General features: G+C 40.8%; 1 pseudogene; it reads right to left on the bottom strand.

The window, feature by feature from the left end:
- Positions 1-926: 926 nt before the first annotated feature.
- The window catches only part of LOC103879147, a 118067-nt pseudogene continuing 100049 nt past the window's right edge, over positions 927-18944 (bottom strand).

Here is an 18944-nt window from a genome sequence, read left to right as displayed (position 1 = left end):
GTTCACTGAAACCTCTGTCTCCTGAGTTCAAGCGATTCTCCTGCCTCAGCCTCTCAAGTAGCTGGGATTACAGGTCTGCATCACCATGCCCAGCTTTTTTTTTGTTTGTTTTGTTTTGTTTTTTGAGACGGAGTTTCGCTCTTGTTGCCCAGGCTAGAGTGCAATGGCGTGATCTCAGCTCACTGCAACCTCCACCTCCCGGGTTCAAGGGATTCTCCTGCCTGTCTCCCGAGTAGCTGGGATTACAGGCATGTGCTACCACGCACCGCTAATTTTGTATTTTTAGTAGAGACGGGGTTTCTTCATGTTGGTCAGGCTGGTCTCGAACTCCCGATCTCAGGTGATCTGCCCTCCTTGGCCTCCCAAAGTGCTGAGATTACAGGCGTAAGCCACTGCGTCTAGCTCTGACCATCTTGTAATGAGAGTTTTTACGTTCATGTCACCAAAAACTATCCATTTCACCCCATTTTGTAAACCTCTATTCCCAAATCCATACTATTCCAGATTATAAAAAAAGATAGATTTATAACAATTAAATACTGAAGCAAAGATTCTTTAGGTAGCTACTTTCCCCCAAATTATTTGAAACAAAGAACATTGGGTCTGGCCATTTCTTTTGTAACTGAGTAACTGGAGGGCCATTATCCTCCCAAACACTTTTTTAAAAGCATTACTTAGGCAGACAACTGCAAGTGCTTAAAAAGTATTACTGAAGTATATTGAGTAAATATTATACAGATATAAAAGTATTTTCATAGTCCAGATATGAATATATAATTAGAGCATTATTTAGGAATGTGAGAGAAAAGTATGTGGAAGCTCTCAAATCTGTAACTACACATTAACTACAGAGCAACAATTGAAAAGGAACTGCTTTTAGGTTACAGTTCTTCAAGTCACTTCTTAATATACTTACAATGCAAGTCTTGAATTCAGAACTCTGTTTTATTTTTTTTCATGACAGGGAGAAAAACCTAAAGTTGAGCTATAAGTCTAACATCTTCTGCTCATACTGGGCTCACTATCAGTTCCTACATAAAGGTAAAAACAGTTTCCCCTTGTTAATAAATCATGCACATAAATAATATAGTATTAGCATTTTTGTTTTCCTTAGAAGTAACCAGGTTACCATTAATAGCCTCATTAAGTTTGTTTCATCCCTTCTTTTTTTTTGCCCGTCTCAGTGTTTAACTGTAGCAGGGCCTCACGCACACATGCATACACACATGCACTCAGGCTTCAGATCTTGTTGAAAGCTGCATGTCGACACTCTGCACACGCTCTTCAAACTTGGTGATCTCCTCCTCCCCCAAGTCTGTCTCCACCTTGTCCTCCACCACACACTGAATCTGCAGCTTCCAGATACCGTAGCCCACGGGCACCAGCTGGGAGGCCTCCCACACCAGCCAGTCCAGTTGGATGAAGCGCACGCAGGCCTCCAAGTGGGCCATGGCCCTCTCACCGTCCCAAGGCTTGATGTCCAGCAGGATGGAGGACCTGGCCACCAGCGCGGGCTTCTTGACCTTCTTCTCTGCCTGCTGCTGCAGCCGCTCCTTCCGCAGCTGTGCTGCCTCACTGTCGCTGCCAAACAGGTCAGTGTCATTGTCCTCGTCATCCTCTGCTGCTGTGGCTGGCTTCTTGGCCGGGGACTCCGCTTGGCGCATGGGAGACACGTGCTGGGTCTGCGGGGCTGTGGCCTGGTGGCCGGGCAAGCTCTTCTCCAGCACGTTCAGCCGGGCCTCTCTGGTTCTCCACTTCCAGACTGGCAATCCGGAGGATGAGCTCACTGTGGTCTCCACTGGGGCTGCTAGACGCCCCAGGGCCTGAGCTTCCGGCCAGGGATTTCGGGATGTTCTCTCTGGCTCTGGCAGTATCAGGAGGATCACGCTGGCACCGTTCTCCTGGCGGGAAGCACCGGCCACAGGCCCGTTCATCTGTTCGTAGAATCTCCTTTCTGCAACGTCATGTTTGAACTTATCGAACCAGATCTTCTCATGTACTAGGAAGTTTATAGCCATTTTTCTGACACCAGCCAAGGACGCAGCAACCAGGGAGGAGGAATCGCGGGACACGGGACACCTAAGGAAAGGGGGTGTTTTCGTCCTTTTTTAGAAAACAAAGCAAAACAAAAACAAAAACTCCATCCTCATTAATAAACTTGTCGAATAAATAAATGTTACGTATTTATTGTAAATAAATTTTATGTATTTATTGTAAGTAAATTTTATGTATTTATTGTAAATAAATTTTACATATTTATTGTAAGTAAATTTTATGTATTTATTATAAATAAATTTTACGTATTTATTGTAATAAAAAGTAAAAAAGCTATCTCAGTTTTTGTTACATCAGCATTTTTAAACAGGAAAGGCCATATATATCAAATTTTAAATAAAAATGTGTTGATATTTAAAGGCTTTAAAATTAAATCTCATTATTTAAGTAAATTACTTTCAAGTGGTGAACTCATTTACAATATTACATATAAGCAGTTTTTTAAAAAAAAAATCAGAAGTTCATTCCAAGATTTTGTCAAAGAAAAGTTGAAGGGCTAAATTTCCAAAAGCAAAGTTTTAAACAAACAAAATTAGGTAGAGACATTCAACACAGTAAAGCTACCAGTAAGTTTATTAAACACAGACATTGATGTTTCTAATATTGTACAATTTTCAGAGGCCTCACATGACAAAACCCTTAAGTTTAATGATTCACTTTGAGGAAATACATCTATACTGACTACAAAGAAGGGTTTCTATGTCATCCTTTTTAATGAGAAAGTTAAAATGAATGGGTGTTTAGCAGTGTCTCATTATATAGAATTTACATTAGCAAAGGGTCTGATTAGCAACTTTAGATAACTTTCCAACCATGAAGAGTTGCAAAAGGGTTCCAATTGCATCTACCACCCACACATTCAAAGAAAAAGTACTAATTATGAAAAACAAAACCTTTAATGCCACCAAGGAATAAGAATAGTACAGTCAACCTCATCTGTATATCATTTTGTAGTTATGCATTATCTCATTTGGGTTTAAGACAGCTGGTGAAACTTGTGTTTGCATTCCCATTTCACAGATGATGAAACAGGTTCTGAGAGGGCCAGTGGCTTATTCCAGATTACACGTTTAGTAAGATGGGGGATCAGAACTTGAAACCAATTGTGAAGCAGATACTGACTCTGTGAAATCCCTGAGCTGAAGTCCTTTCATGAGAGGAAGTGTTCAAACTCTTGTCTCTGAGGCTCCCTTGACTTTGGCCCTGAGCAAGGCCTGCCTGAGAAGCAGTTATTTAAGGAAGTTGTGTGACCAGATGGGCAGGGGTGTGGCCAGTGGAGTGGCTGTGATACACTTCTTGCACGTCGTGTCTTCCACCTTGCCTGATGACTTCACCAGCTATTAAGCACCTAACCCTGTAGTAAGTGCTGTGGGGAATACCACCGTGTAGGAAAACATGGTTCCTGTCCTCACAAACTGTAACCACTGAGCCCATTCGCAACCTAAGGCCACTGAACACAATCTCAGGAGGCACTCTTTTCACAGCACATGTTTATGGATGCCCCGATCATAAGTTCTGCATGTCTCCTGAAGGCCCCACTGAAATGTCATCAAACGTACCTGTCTGCAGGCTTCCAGAATGATAGAATTCTTTTTTTTTTTTTTAAATTATACTTTAAGTTCTAGGGTACATGTGCACAATGTGCAGTTACATATGTATACATGTGCCAGGTTGGTGTGCTGCACCCATTAACTCGTCATTTACATTAGGTGTATCTCCTAATGCTATCCCTCCCCTCTCCCCCCACCCCATGACAGGCCCCGATGTGTGGTGTTCCCCTTCCTGTGTCCAAGTGTTCTCATTGTTCGATTCCCAACTATGAGTGAGAACATGCGGTGTTTGGTTTTCTGTCCTTGCGATAGTTTGCTCAGAATGATGGTTTGCAGCTGCATCCATGTCCCTACAAAGGACATGAATTCATCCTTTTTTATGGCTGCATAGTATTCCATGGTGTACATGTGCCATGTTTTCTTAATCCCATCTGTCATTGATGGACATTTGGGTTGGTTCTAAGTCTTTGCTATTGTGAATAGTGCCGCAATAAACATACGTGTGCATGTGTCTTTATAGCAGCATGATTTATAATCCTTTGGGTATATACCCAGTAACGGGATGGCTGGGTCAAATGGTATTTCTAGTTCTAGATCCTTGAGGAATCGCCACACTGTCTAGAATGACAGAATTCTAACAGAGAACATAACACTTAAGGAGACATGCCAAATCACAGAATGCCTTCACTGTGCCTGTGATGAGGAAGCTCTGAGGAGGGAACCCAGACCAGACCCCAATCTCTACAGCTCTTTGACAGAGTCTGTTCACCCAAAGGAAGGCCAGAAAGCATCTAGCCACCATTGTTCCTATGACTACCTTGTGTTTCCAATAAAAACCTACATGCAGGAAGAAAACAAAGACAGCAGTCTAACTTTAGAAATGCTCAAAATCCACTTAACTATAAAAATAAAATAATTTTAAGTAAAGTTTTTAGATTGTGGATTTTGAGAAAAAAACAACTTGTGTTTAGAATAGAATTTTGACTTAAAAATGAGAAGCAACGTTAGCCTACATGCTGCTGTTCCTGCCATGTGAGTCCTGGCTGGGGCCCTCTTCTCCTCTTGGCCACGAACAGTCCTCATCACACTTGTCCTCTGACTAAGCAACAAGGAAGTACCTGGAACCGCCTGTTTCCTCCAAGCAGATGGTTCCTTGCTTTTCACAACAGATGACTGTAAAATCAGTATGATATTATAAGAACTAGCTGATTAAACACCCCAACGTGTTGGCTTAAGAGTGCTGAATGAACAACCCATCACACCTGGTACCTGAGTCCCCCTTTTTCCAGGTCAAGGTGAGATGCTCGTTTTAATCTGACGTGTCTGTGGGCATGATGCGTGTCAGGACCACTTCTCTCTCTTTTGCTTCCTTAAACCAAGCCAGGCCCACTGCTGTGAACTCAGCTGCTGGAGTTCTTTCAGAAGGAGCGTGAGACCAGGCTGCCTGTTTCCTACAGAGGCCTAGACTCTTAAGGCCTGGTCTCTTAAGACCCAAGACCATAGAACCTCAGCCGAATAACACACACTAACATTCTATTGTTGAGGCTTTTTTAATGGAAGACAAAATGTTAGTTTTTGATGTTTTTAAATAAATATGACTTAAAAATATATTGGTTTCTTCTTTTGAGATTTGTTGCTGTGACCATGAGGGTCATTCATTCCTTTACTCTGGAGATATTTATTGAGGGGTGCAATATGCAAGGTACTCTGCTAGGAAAATTCTTTCCCATCAGCCTAAACCAGAAACTGTCTGGTTTTCTGCTCTCTTTCCAAGGCCTAGAACCACTCCCAGCATATAGTAGAATCCTGACAATGAATGAATGACACACTAAGATAAGCCATACCTGCATTTTCCCCCCACTAGGAGTTCAGATGGTTATAAAAATCAGTATAAAGACCTTTCCCTTTGGCAATCTCTGTCTATCAACTAATTCTTTCTTGGAGCCAGAATCAGATAGGCTCCATGGAGTTGACATGGCTTTACAGCAAATCAGTTAATTAACCACTAGATGTTGATAGGACACCTACTTTGTGCAATTTTCCCCCTCCTGGACAAATGAACCACGCAAGGAAGTAACCAAGATAGTCTCTGTTTTCAGAGAGTTTCCACACAAACATAAAGTTACTATAATGCAGCCCCGAGGCCAAGGAGGTGGCATCAAGGAGAACTAAAGGAGGTCAGAGGAAGAAGATGAAAGCCTAGGATTTGGCCTTTAACTAGGCGAAGAATGGAAGAAAAGGCCTAACAGAAATGCAGGGCGTGTGTGTGTAGTGTGTGTCTGTATGTTGGGAGGTGAGGGAGAATGCCATGGACAGAGTCTGGGAGAAGCCAGAGCACACAAGGTACACCAAGAGTTAACTCCATTCAGTGTGATTTGAGTCACCTGAATAAATATTTATTGAATGCACACTGTGTGCCTGGCATTGTGATAGGTAAACAATGGTTAACAAGACTGATACGGTTCCTGGGTCACTGGCAAGTGGGAGATACAGAGAAGTAAACGGACAATGACAATATAGTGTGATAAGTGCTATGACAGGGAAAAGTACAGGTGTTAGAATGATGTAGAAAGGACCCAACCCAAACACTAGAGTCAAGAAAACTTCCTGGAAGAGGGGATCTCAAGCTGACCCCCAAAGCCAAGGTAAAAACTGGTTGGGTGAAACTGTTCAGGTAGAGTGTACAGTACTTACCCTAGAATTGCAAACGTGAAGGACCATGGGGATCTGAAAGTGGCTAAGTTTGTTGGAACACAAGCGGAAGGAGGGCTAGAAAAGAGGCTGGGGATGGAAGCAGTGGCCAGAATTTGCATCTCTTATACTTCAAATTAAAGAGTTTGGACTTCATCCTAAGGGCAGTGGTAACTTTGAGGAATTTTATGCAAGAGAATGAAACAAGTGGATTTGCATTTTAGGTAACTATCTGCAGTGTGAGATGGCCCTAAAGGAGCAATGGGTAAAAAGAACAAAAGGGTAATGTGCAGTTAGATCCTTGAAGTTTTATCCTTAACACAGTGTAAGAACCAAATGAATATTCTGTGAATGAAGTGATCAATGAATCAATCAGTAATTTGGTTCAGGATTGAAAATACAAGACTTCAGGCAGAGGATAAAGTTGTCTGTATGTATATAAGGGTCAGAGTGAAAGCTGATTGGAACACTGACATGTCTTCAAGTCTTGAATCTCATCAGACAAATGATAACAGTTGACAATGGAGTAAAGTGGAACAGAGTAGAAACAGCTTCAGTGTTGGAGTCAAAAGACCAAGGTCTGAGTCTTAGTTTTGATGTGTGCCTTAATTTATCTGACCATTGGGTTCTACATCTATCATGCCTATTCTTTATGTCCCACTGCATAGCTAGAATGGGAATGGTTATCACAATCTGTGTGCATTTCTGTTTTCAGGTGGTACGTAGGCACTGTGGGAAAACTGATGGCCCAGGGGAGTTTCTAAATCATTCACTGTAAAAATCAGTCAGTGAGTGAAACCTGTCTGACTGACGGTGGAATCGTGGTTTAGGTAGCAGGGGATTTAGAAATCAAGTAGCCAGTAAGTATTGCACAAAGTTTGGACAGGTGACTCTCTTAACTTGTCCACTGGAGACCCTGGTGGAGAGGCTGGGAGAGGGGTAGGAAGGGCCCCTCTCCTGCTGCTGCCCCAACGAGAGTACTGGGCACAGAAAGAGCAGAAACAGGTGGTATAGTTGAGGGTCACAGGGGTCAGTGAGGTAGCCTGGAGAACATACACAGGCAGTTAAGGACATAGTCTAGACTAGGACTCAGCTCCCTGAAGTTCAGTGCTCTTTTCACAACTCCACCTGGTCAAATTAATTATGTCAACTCAAGATCTTAGAAAGGACAACTTACATAAGATTCAAGCCAAGAGGCCTTCTCATAAGCCTGTGGCTATAGCTACCAGCCAGGGCCAGATGACCTTATAGAACGAGAGGGCAAAGCAGGAATGCTGGCTGCAGGAGTGAGGCATTCCCCTGGATCCAGTTGTTTGGAAAGAAGAAGCCTTCATGAAGCATGGGGGTGGGACTATGTCGGTGGTGGCAGAGAAGTGCAGGATAAATTATAACGTACCTGAATCCAGAAATAATTTAAAAAGAATAAAGTAAGTGAAGAAAAAGCAGAAGGTAAAGAACTGCCCTGCAAGGAGGTTCTGGAAGAAGGGCCAGTGAACCAACTCGTCAGAAAGTACATCATACCACATAGTTTTAGGAAACACAGCAGGCCTGAGCTCTTTGGTACCCTCAGGAGATCCAAGTGAATAGGCAGAAAGTGACTGTGTTCTGTGAAATACTTCAGGCACCCAAATGCTCCTCTTTCCAGCACTTTTCATACCATTCCCCTCTCCTTCCCCTTAACACACTTGCATGCTTACACCTTCTGGCCCACTCCAGGCTGAGTTTTGCTTCTTTTCTGCAGAAGAGTGTGACACTAGGGCAGTATTACTGAACTGAAGAAATGTATTAATACAGCTTCTTTAAGAAACGTAATTTTTAGCTCACGGCCTTGAGTCCCATATCTCTAAATCATCTTCATCTTCTCGCTTTCCAGAAGCAGTATAAAGAGTCAGCTGTTCGGGTAGTCCATATAATTTGTATAAAGTAAAACTCAACTAAATTATTTTTTGGTTTCCTACATTCATAGAGTTAGCCCTCAAATGTTGGGTTAACTCTATGAATACAGAAAACCAAAAAATAATTTAGTCTCACCTGTCCCCCATAAAGAAGGCTCCAATAAATCAATCAGCCATAACAAAAAGACCACTTTCAGTTTTTCCTGGAAATTCCAAAGCAGATGGTATTAAAATCAAATTGGCTATATAATTCATACTCTCCAGTGATCACTTAGATAGCTCAATTAAGGTTCACAGTCACAGGTATCTCTGACAATCTACATATCTATAATATCCACACATAAATATCTGGGGCAGACATCAGAGTCCCTCTATCAAGACTGAAATCCATGTCTCCTGTGCTCTAATACATTTTACCATCCACACCGTTGAGTTGAGCTTTTTGCTACAAATGGTTTTAGGCTCTGATGTAAGACAGGAATTTGAAACATGCATTGGAGTATTTAATGGTGTTAATTTTTGGTGCACACAAACATCAACTTCACCCAACAATCCAGTAATATTGCAAAAAAAATATGCCAGAGAAAGAAATACAGCAATGGAATTCTTCAGGATTGCAAGCAAAGCAGTTCCACTTTCCTGCTGATACCAACAAGTAATAAAATAGCTGCCTATTTACAGGTCCTTAAATATGTTACAATCAATAAAGAAAATAAAAGGAAGAAGATAGGGTGCTTTCAGATCAAACAATTATTCTAACTTTTTTTTTTTTTTTTTTTTTTTTTTTTTGAGACGGAGTCTAGCTCTGTCGCCCAGGCTGGAGTGCAGTGGCCAGATCTCGGCTCACTGCAAGCTCCGCCTCCCGGGTCCACGCCATTCTCCTGCCTCAGCCTCCGGAGTAGCTGGGACTACAGGTGCCCGCCACCACGCCCGGCTAGTTTTTTGTATCTTTTAGTAGAGACGGGGTTTCATCCTGTTAGCCAGGATGGTCTCGATCTCCTGACCTCGTGATCCGCCCGTCTCGGCCTCCCAAAGTGCTGGGATTACAGGCTTGAGCCACCGCGCCCGGCCTATTCTAACTTTTATATTCAAACATGTTTATTTACTTAAAGTCTTCGAATGTAACCCAAGTTAATTTTAAATGAACTGATTGTAACAAGGGAAATATAATCTGTGTGTGTGTGTCTGTGTGTTTGGTTTTGTTTCAATTGGATGATATAAATGTAAACAATTCCTACCTGGAAATATGGATGGTCTCTTCTTCGGGTGCCTCAGGTGAATGGGATCCAAGTTCTTAATGTTTCTTTGAAGTCTTCCTCTAATGTCATTTCCTATGAGTAGTTCAGGTGGCAGGCTACTCCGTCTTGATGATTTATAATCATTTTGAGATGAATTTAGTTTGTTCTTCGGTCTGGAAAATAAATTGCTGTCATCAACCGCCATTGTCGGGGATACATTAGAGACTCTGAACAAAAATCCAAAAAGCCAAACCCAGTGGCAGCCACCGTCACAGCCACCGTTGCAGCTGCCACCGCCCCAGACTCTGATGTTCTCATGCTTTACCCTGCACTTGTTTGGGAAGCTTAACAAGTTGATAGGCGTGGACTTGAACAGGTGTAGAATTACTAAGTAGCCCCTCCTTTCTACAGTTAATAGCACAGGGGAGGAGAGATTCAAAAAAAAAAGAAAAAAAAAACAGTTGCAGAAGACTGGGGAATTTGAACAGATGGGACTCAGAGTGGATGGTAACAAAAGTGGTGTAATGGTTGCTGCATGAAATTTCATCTTCATGGGTGCATAGAGCAAACACAGTTCACTATTAAAGAATAAATGCCTATGTAAATTCCAAGTCTAATTTGTTGTATCATTTCCCAAACTCTTACAGATTTTAAACAGTTTTGGGGAAGCATTTTTACATTCCCTCATGCCTTTAAGTTTCAAACTATACACATAACACAGAATGAACATCCTTCTTTATTCAATGTCTTATTTGGCTGGCCACCAACTGGAAGTTGGCTGGAAGAGGGAGATGAGAGATGACTGGTGATGACCAGGAAGGAACCGGTTGTGGGCGTGTGTCAGGCAGCAGTGCCGGGAACCCGCTGTTGCTTGCCACCCACCCCTTCCATCCTGTGCTCCAGCTGGCAGATAGCTTCTCCAGAAGTTCCCACTGCCTGGCAGTGGAGTCAGAGGTCTAGAAAACAAGCCTTAGCCATAGAAGTAATGACAGGCCTCCACTCACAAATAAAAAGTCAGTGTTATTATCCTTGCGTGGATTCTGCCTAGCTTTCAACTAAAATGGTCATTGGGTTTGGTGGTCTAAGAAAAACCAGCATTTCTTCACTCAAGATTCCTGCTTGTCCTGTCACCCAGTTTCTTTCTCTCTCTCTCTCTCTCTCTCCTGGATTTTGCATTTTTATGTCCTTTCCTGCCTTCCCTCTTGCTCTACGTATGTGGAAATGTTCTGCACTTTTTTCCTTAACTGACTGTGCAGAAATCATCACTCTATAATTCATCTTCCCCAGCCATGCCTCAGGGCTATGCCCATGTCCATCGGCAATCTCTCTCTGTCACATACACACAACACCCCTTTCGTGCTGTGTCTGGTTGCAATGTGAGAAGATGAGATTTGCCTTTTCTCTTCCCAGTGCCTAGAATCAACAGATATATAACATTATAAGGAATTTAGGGGTCATTTCGGAAATCATTGTTTATTTTGGTTTCCTAGATGCTAAATACATTTTAATGTTTGTTGATATGTAGGAGCTGGTTCTTTTTATCAAATTGAGAATATACTTCCACAGTAATACAAATTTTGTTCTCTTTATGCCCTTTCAGCAACAGATTTTCTGGAGAGAAAAGCATTTTTTTTTTTTTTTTACAAGTATTACCAACTGAGAGTTGCCATTATAATCCAGCAATTATAATTATAATTATAATCCAGCATATTTATGTATTAGATTATTAAGTTATTTCACCAATTCTGAGAATCATCTGCACTACTTCCCTCCCAGGACCTAGAATAATTTAGTCAAGTTGAAATGTACCATGAACTTCAAAACAATGAGTAACTTTTATGAAACCATTTCTAAAAGCCCATGAGACTGCCTGAATCTCCCTTACCCTAATAACAATACATTTTTTTCTAGTAAGGAAATATAAAGTAAAAGCATTTTTAAAAGTTTGAGATAATGATATAATAGGAGGAAAAAACATACATTCCTGCAACCCTAACTTCAAGAACAGTATTTAATTTTCAAATATAAAGCAAGATAGAATCCTAGGGCACAAAGGATTGGGTGCTAACGGAGAGAAATTCGGCAATCAGGAAAGCAGAAGCTCAAGCTCTTCGGTGACTGTGTCTTTCTCCATCACACTGGTATCACGGGGCCAAATAAGAGCGTGTATGAGATGAAACAGAAGTCTCTAAGGAAAGGCATTATTATCACACAGGGTGTACACCGGGCATGTCTGCATAGTGTGCCTTTGTCTTTAAGAGTCCAGCTGAAAACACAGAACAAAGTACATATGCATCTAGAATGCATTACAATAATCGCCATCATTTACTGCATGCTTAAAACTGGCCAGATTCTGCGCGAAGCCTTTGGCGTGGATTATCTCATTGATTCCTCCTAATCACCCTGTTTTATAGAAGAAGATGCTGAGACACAGAGTCAAACACACAGGAATTAGAGGAGAGAAGATCTGAACACAGGTTTTATCTGACTCCAAAGTTCAAGTTCATGCCTTAGACTATACCACCATAACAATTGTTCAATGTGTATAATATCTAAAAGGAATTAAAAGTCTTTCTCTACTTTCCTAAAAACAATGATTGGTTTCAAGCAAATTCTCACTGCATCAACTGTGCGATTGAGGAGTGATCTGGCTCACTCAACTAGGTTTGCCCTGTGTAACAGTTGCCAGGAAGTCTTTGAGGTTCACAGAATGAAAGAGAAAAAGCAAGAAAATTCAAATTTTTGCCAGAGTATATAAGAAAGTAACTGCATTACTAATAAAGTATCCATGTTGAGGCTTTTTCACACTAAAATGCATTTTAGATAAAAGCATTATGTATTCCTGACATTTAAATTACGATTAGGAAAAAAAATCCTCTACCCTACTTCAGAGGTACATCAAGTCCTCTAAACCTCTAAAAATTAAATGACCTAAGAGAGGCAAGAGAAGTTCCTGATGTGTCCAACTTCATCTCTCTCCTGCCCAACTCATTTTCCCCTCATAAAGAATAGAAACAGATGGAGATCTAGCTCATTTAACACACTTCTTTAATGGAGAAAAGTGAGAACAGCTTGACTTTTCTATTGTTAAAATATTAGAGCAATGTAAACAAGGAAGAATTTTTATTTATTCAAAAGTAGTATTAAACCTGTGAACATGCAAAAGTAAATCATTCTTTCAAAAGAGTTAAACTGGCTGCCACATGAATGATAATCAACCACAGAACATTTAGCGTGGTTTGTCTACATGAGAATATTTATAGATTACAATGTTAGGTCCATCTCTCCTTCTGTATAGCAACAGTCAAAGTGGAATTTTTTTTTTTCAAGTGGTCAGAAGAATGATGATACAGACTTTGGGCTAAGAGGAATTTCAAAACTTATAGTATAAATAAATAATTTTAAATACATAAATGGACATTTTCTGTTTTAATGACCATTATCATCATTATCATCATTATTTTTGAGACAGGGTCTCTATCTGTCACCCAGGCTGGAGTGCAGTGACAGCAATCATGGCTCACTGCAGCCTCCACCTCCCAGGCTCAAGCAAACCCCCCACTTCAGCCATCTGAGCAGCTGGGACTACAGGTGTGCACCACCATGCCCAGCTATTTTTTATATTTTTTGTAGAGATGGAGTTTCACCATGTTGCCCAGGCTGGCCTTGAACTGCTGGGCTCAAGTGATCCTCCTGCCTCGGCCTCTCAAAGTTCTGGGATTACAGGTATGAGCCACTATGCCTGGCTGACTATTATGTTTTTAAAGGTCTCTATTCCCCTATAAATCCAATACATTAATCTCCTTTGAATTATTTTATTATCCTTCGAGAAGTTGTGTAATTTATATTAAACGATGTTACAGTATCATGGAAATTTTATTCTTCCTGGTAATAAGACTTTAATCTTCTTTCCCTCAGATTGTTCAAACAGTCTGTAGAAAGACATTTCCTCACTTTGTAGCCATGCTTTCCTTGTGGATTTTGGTAGTTTTTTTTCTGTAGAGATGGCAGTTGCCTAGGCTGGTCTTGAACTCCTGACCTCAAGTGATCTTCCTGCCTTGGCCTCCTAAAAGGCTGAGATTACAGGCATGAGCCACTGTGTCCAGCCCTATTGGCAGCTTTTAAATAGAACTGCTGAATTATTTTGCTTGTTGTGAGATAGCTGTAATTATATTGAGAACAACATAATTTTACAACTGTAACCATTTTTCTCATTGTCACCTCCATAGAAATGGTCCGCCAAGAAGATTTCAGGCCTGTATGGATTTACCAAATTAATTCCCAAATCTCAAGCTGAACCAGCTATACTGCGTATCCTGCAAATATTTCTTATTTTTGAACTCTATTCAGTTTTCAACTGAGATGACCTACTAATCAGTGGGTTTCCCACTAGGAAAAAACAACAGTATAGAATATCGGAATGATGGATATCACCAAGTCAAACAGGTCAATTGATTTCTCCCTCCAAAAGGTCACCAGTCACCTCTTGTTGCCAACACATCTTCGCTCAATATGGGTAATGATGTTTGCAGTATTACCTGTGGTGTGATTACGGCTGAGGAAATCTTTTCTCAGATCCTAAAAATACAACGTGGATGTTCAGTATCTCATTGGCTCTCAATAGCAATGAACACTAATGACCAGTCTTCCCCTGTTACAATTCTCTGCTCCCTTGGCTTCCACGACACTATTACTTCTCATTTGTCTTCCTATGTCTCAGGTCCCTTCTGCTCAGATTCTTCAGGGTCTCCTCAAAGAGTCTATTTTCCTCCCTCCCTCTCTTTGGCAGGCCCATTTACTGAATACCTGTTATGCATTTGGCACGATGCTATGTTCAAGATCTCTACTCTTCAGAATCTTTTCATCTAAAAAAGGAGCAGAACAACAATACACAAATTATTGCAATACAGACTGACTGCTCTGTGCAGAGGTGACACAAAAAAGTGCTTCCGTCTTCTCTTCCTGATGGAGAGAGGGGATGGGAAAGGGTTCTCAAACGAGAAGTAGTAAGTTCACAAGGTAGATGAGTGGACTCTGGGCAAAGGCACTCAGGTGTGACATTAGCACCCAATGTCCGCAGAATGACAACTATAGCAATCCTGTGCCTAACACAGGACCTTACCTCATGCAGAAGTATGGACAGTGGAAAAACAAGATGGGACAATCTGAGAGGGCCAAAGGAAAAACAATCAGTGGTGTTACAATATGTATTTTAACACCATCATATATCAGACGTCTTCCAGATAATAATACAGACTTTAAAAAAGTCTGCATTAAAAAAATTGGCTGTAACTTTAAAAAACAAGTTGGTAATTCCTAACAAAATGTAAGAAGACATTTACAATTTTCTAACTCTAGTAAGTAACCCTTCTCCTAAACCATCTTTATTTATTCCAGAAACCGTGATACAGGGATTTGCTGAAGCGGAATCTTAACACCGTTTTTAATGTCATGCAGACTTTACTTTTTAAAAAAGCCTCAGAACCAGTTTTTACTGGCTTGAAATCTAACTTCATTTACACTTGCATTCTTCCTTGCTCAACTGTGCAAGTCCCAGCAAAATGCCAGTAAATGCCTGGCCTTTTCTCAAATTAAGGTAAGGCTTAAGGGCACATTTTTTTTTTTTTTCCTAGGCTTGTGTGGCTCTCTTTGTTGAGAGGGTACAACATCAAGAAATCTCCCTCTCTACACTATTCCTGACACGCCCACATGGTCTATGAGAGGAAGTACTGTTAGTTTATGTCTTAGTCTTCTGTTTAAGGGATTTAACTACAATTTGCATTCATAAAAGAACTGAAAAATTTTGTTTTTTGTGTGTCCAACTACTAGGACAGTGTTTAACTTGAGAAATGTGGTTGCCAGAATCAGGCTGTCACATGACCACTGTAACTGAGAGAGCTGCTGCATCAGTGGCTCCACCATCACTGGGCATTCTCACCTGTGGTTCAACTTGCCTCTGTGAGCTGAGGATGTCTAAGTGCAGGCTCCACCCCCTACTTCTCCACAGTGTCCTAGATACCTATATTTAATTGCACACTGACTATTTCCTGGTGCAAACTCAGCATGTATAAAACTGGTTCCTCCAAATGTGCAGCTCCTGAATGTCTGTGTTTTTTATTTTACGGAAATGGCACCACATTTACCCAGTGACCCAAGCCAGAAACCTTGGAATTATTCTGTCCAAATCATGTCATTGTTACCGCTTAAACATCTTTTGATCTGTGTCTTCTTCCTCACCCCTGCTGACACTGACCAGTGGTAGTATTCATTATCTCATTCTTAAGCTATTGCTTCAGACTCCCAACAGGTCTGGCTACTTGGAGGCTTAGTTCCTTAAGCATTCTACCTTTGACATGGCACTTGGCCCTTTAAGTCTTAACTACCTACCTCTGGTTAGCCCATTTCCCTCTTTAAAGACACTCAACAGAGTAAGAACAAGGAAACTTCCTCAACCTAATAAAAGACATTTACACAAAGCCTGCAGGTGATATAATACTTGATGAAAGACTGAATGCTTGCTTCCCTTTTAACATCAGGAAGAAGGCAGGACATCTACTCTTACTACTTCTATTAACATTGTACTAAAGGCTCTATATGGTGTTATCAGGCAAGAAAAAGAACAAAGAGCATCCAACTGGATATAAAACTGTATTTGCAGATAAAATAATCATCTATGTAGAAAATCTGATGGAAGCTATAAAAAAGTTTACAAGAACTACTAAGTGAGCTCAGGAAGGCTGTAGGATATAAGATAAATGCACAAAAATCAATTGTGTTTCTACATTAGCAATGAAAACCAAAATTAAAATGTTTCAATGCCATAAAAATATTAAATATTTAGGAAAAAATATGACAAAAGATGTGACAGATATGTCTGTTGAAAACTAAAATAATATGACTAAAAGGAATTACAGAAAATTTAAATAAATGGAGAGATATATTATGTTCATTGGTCAGAAGACTCAGTATTGTTAAGCTATAACAAGACGGATCTGTGGATTCAATGTAATACCAGTCAAAATCTTAGCAAAAAAATTTTTTGGTAGAAAGTTACAAACTGATACAAAAATTCAAATGGAAATGCAAGGGATTAAGAATAGCCAAAATGACACTGAAAAAGAAAAACGTTGGAGAATTACTAATTTCTGTGGGCACAGTGGCTCATGACTGTGATCCCAGCACTTTGGGAGGCCAAGGCAGGCAGATCACCTGAGGTCAGGAGTTCAAGACCAGCCTGGCCAACATGGCAAAACCCTGTTTCTATTAAAAAATACAAAAATTAGCCGGGTGTAGTGGCGGGCACCTGTAATACTCGGGAGGCTGAGGAAGGGAGCATTGCTTGAACCCAGGAGGTGGAGGTTACAGTGACCCGAGATCACGCCATTGTACTCCAGCCTGGACAAAAGAAGGAGACTCCGTCTTAAAAAAACAAAAACAGGGCTGACTCTCTTTTCGGACTCAGCCCGCCTGCACCCAGGTGAAATAAACACCCATGTTGCTCACACAAAGCCTGTTTGGTGGTCTCTTCACACAGATGCGCATGTCATTTTGGTGCCATGACTCGGATCAGGGGACCTCCCTTGGGACATCAATCCCTTGTCCTCCTGCTCTTTGCTCTGTGAGAAAGATCCACCTAGGACCTCTGGTTCTTAGACCAACCAGCCCAAGGAACATCTCACCAATTTTAAACTGGCAGCTGAAGATTGACGCTGTCCCATCGCCTCGGATTGACGTTGTCCCATCGCCTCGGAAGCCTCCTGGACTATCACAGACGCTCTGGATAACTCTTACAGTGGAGGGTATACGCCCAGATGGCCTGAAGTAACTGAAGAATCACAAGAAGTGCAAATGCCCTGCCCTGCCTTAACTGATGACATGCCACCACAAAAGAAGTGTAAATGACCGGTCCTTGCCTTAAGCGATGACATTATCTTGTGAAATTCCTTTTCCTGGCTCATCCTGGCTCAAAAAGCTCCCCCACTGATCACCTTGTGACCCCCACTCCTGCCCACCAGAGAACAACTCCCCTTCGACTGAAATTTTCCTTTACCTACCCAAATCCTATAAAATGGCCCCACCCTTATCTCCCTTCACTGACTCTCTTTTCGGACTCAGCCCGCCTGCACCCAGATGAAATAAACACCCATGTTGCTCAAAAAAAAAAAAAAAACAAAAAACAAAAACAGAAACAAAAACCTTCTGATTTCAATACTTGACATAAAGCTACACTAAAGACAGTGTGGTACTGACATAAGGATAGGCAAAAAGGTCAGTGGGATACAACAGTGAGTCCAGAAATGAATCCATAAGTAAATAGACAACTTGTTTTTGACAAAAGTGCAAAGGCAATTAAGTAGAGAAAAAATAGTCTTTTTGATAAGTCGCAAAAGAACACTTGGACATCCATATGCAAAAAAAAAAAAAAATTAATGTTGATCTATACCTCATATCACATGCAAACACTAACTCAAGATGGACTGCAGGCCTAAATGCAAAGTCTAAAACTATACATTTTCTAAAAGAAAATGTAAAAGAAAACCTCTGATCCATGGAAGGCAATTAATAAACTGGACTTTATCAAAATTAAAATCTTCTGCTTTTTGAAAGACATTGTGAAGAGAATGTAAAGATAAGACACAGACTGGGAGAAAATATTTGCAAGGCATTTATTTGATAAAGAGCTTATATCCAGAATATGTGAGGAAATCTCCAGACTCAATAACAGGAACAAACAATGCAATTAAAAGATGGGCAAAACACAGGAGCAGATACTTCATAAAAATGAAGAAGGCAAATAAGTACATGAAAATGTGTTTGGCATCATTAGTCATTAAAGAAATGCAAATTAAAACCATGATGACATACCGCTACCGACCTATTAGGATGGCTACAATTAAAGGAGACTGACCAAACCAAATGTGGAGCAACTGGAATTCACATATGCAATGGTAAAACCATTTCAGAAAAAAGTTTAAAAAGTTCTGAAAAATCTAAACATACACCTACTATACAATCCATCCATTCTACTCTTAGTACCTACTCAAGAGAAATGAAGGCAAAGACGAGTATATTATGTTCATAACAGTTTTACTTATATAATAGCCAAATACTGGAAACAAAATGTCCACCAACAATTGAATGAATAAACTGGTGTATCTATACAATAGAATACCATTTAGCAATAAAAGGAAGGCTACAGCACGGGTGAGTCTCAAAATAATTAGGCTGAGTGAAAGAAAGCAGACCAAAAAGCTGCATACTGTATGATTCCACCAATATGAAATTCTAAAAAATGTAAGCTAATCTTTAGTGACAGAAAACAGATCAGTGGTTGCCTGGTGATAGTGGTGGAGCGATGGGATGGGGGGATTACCAAGACACTGGATGAAATGTTGAAGGGGTGGTGATGGATTCATAGGTATATACTTACGTCAAAACTTATCGGCTGGGCGTGGTGCCTCATGCCTGTAATTCCAGCACTTTGGGACCCCGAGGCGGGCGGATCACTTGAGGTC

The sequence above is a fragment of the Papio anubis genome, chromosome 15 (assembly GCF_008728515.1).
Source record: "Papio anubis isolate 15944 chromosome 15, Panubis1.0, whole genome shotgun sequence".
In the NCBI taxonomy this organism is placed as follows: domain Eukaryota; kingdom Metazoa; phylum Chordata; class Mammalia; order Primates; family Cercopithecidae; genus Papio; species Papio anubis.
The sequence above is the reverse complement of the archived record's forward strand: the minus strand, read 5'-3'. Positions and strand labels throughout refer to the sequence as shown.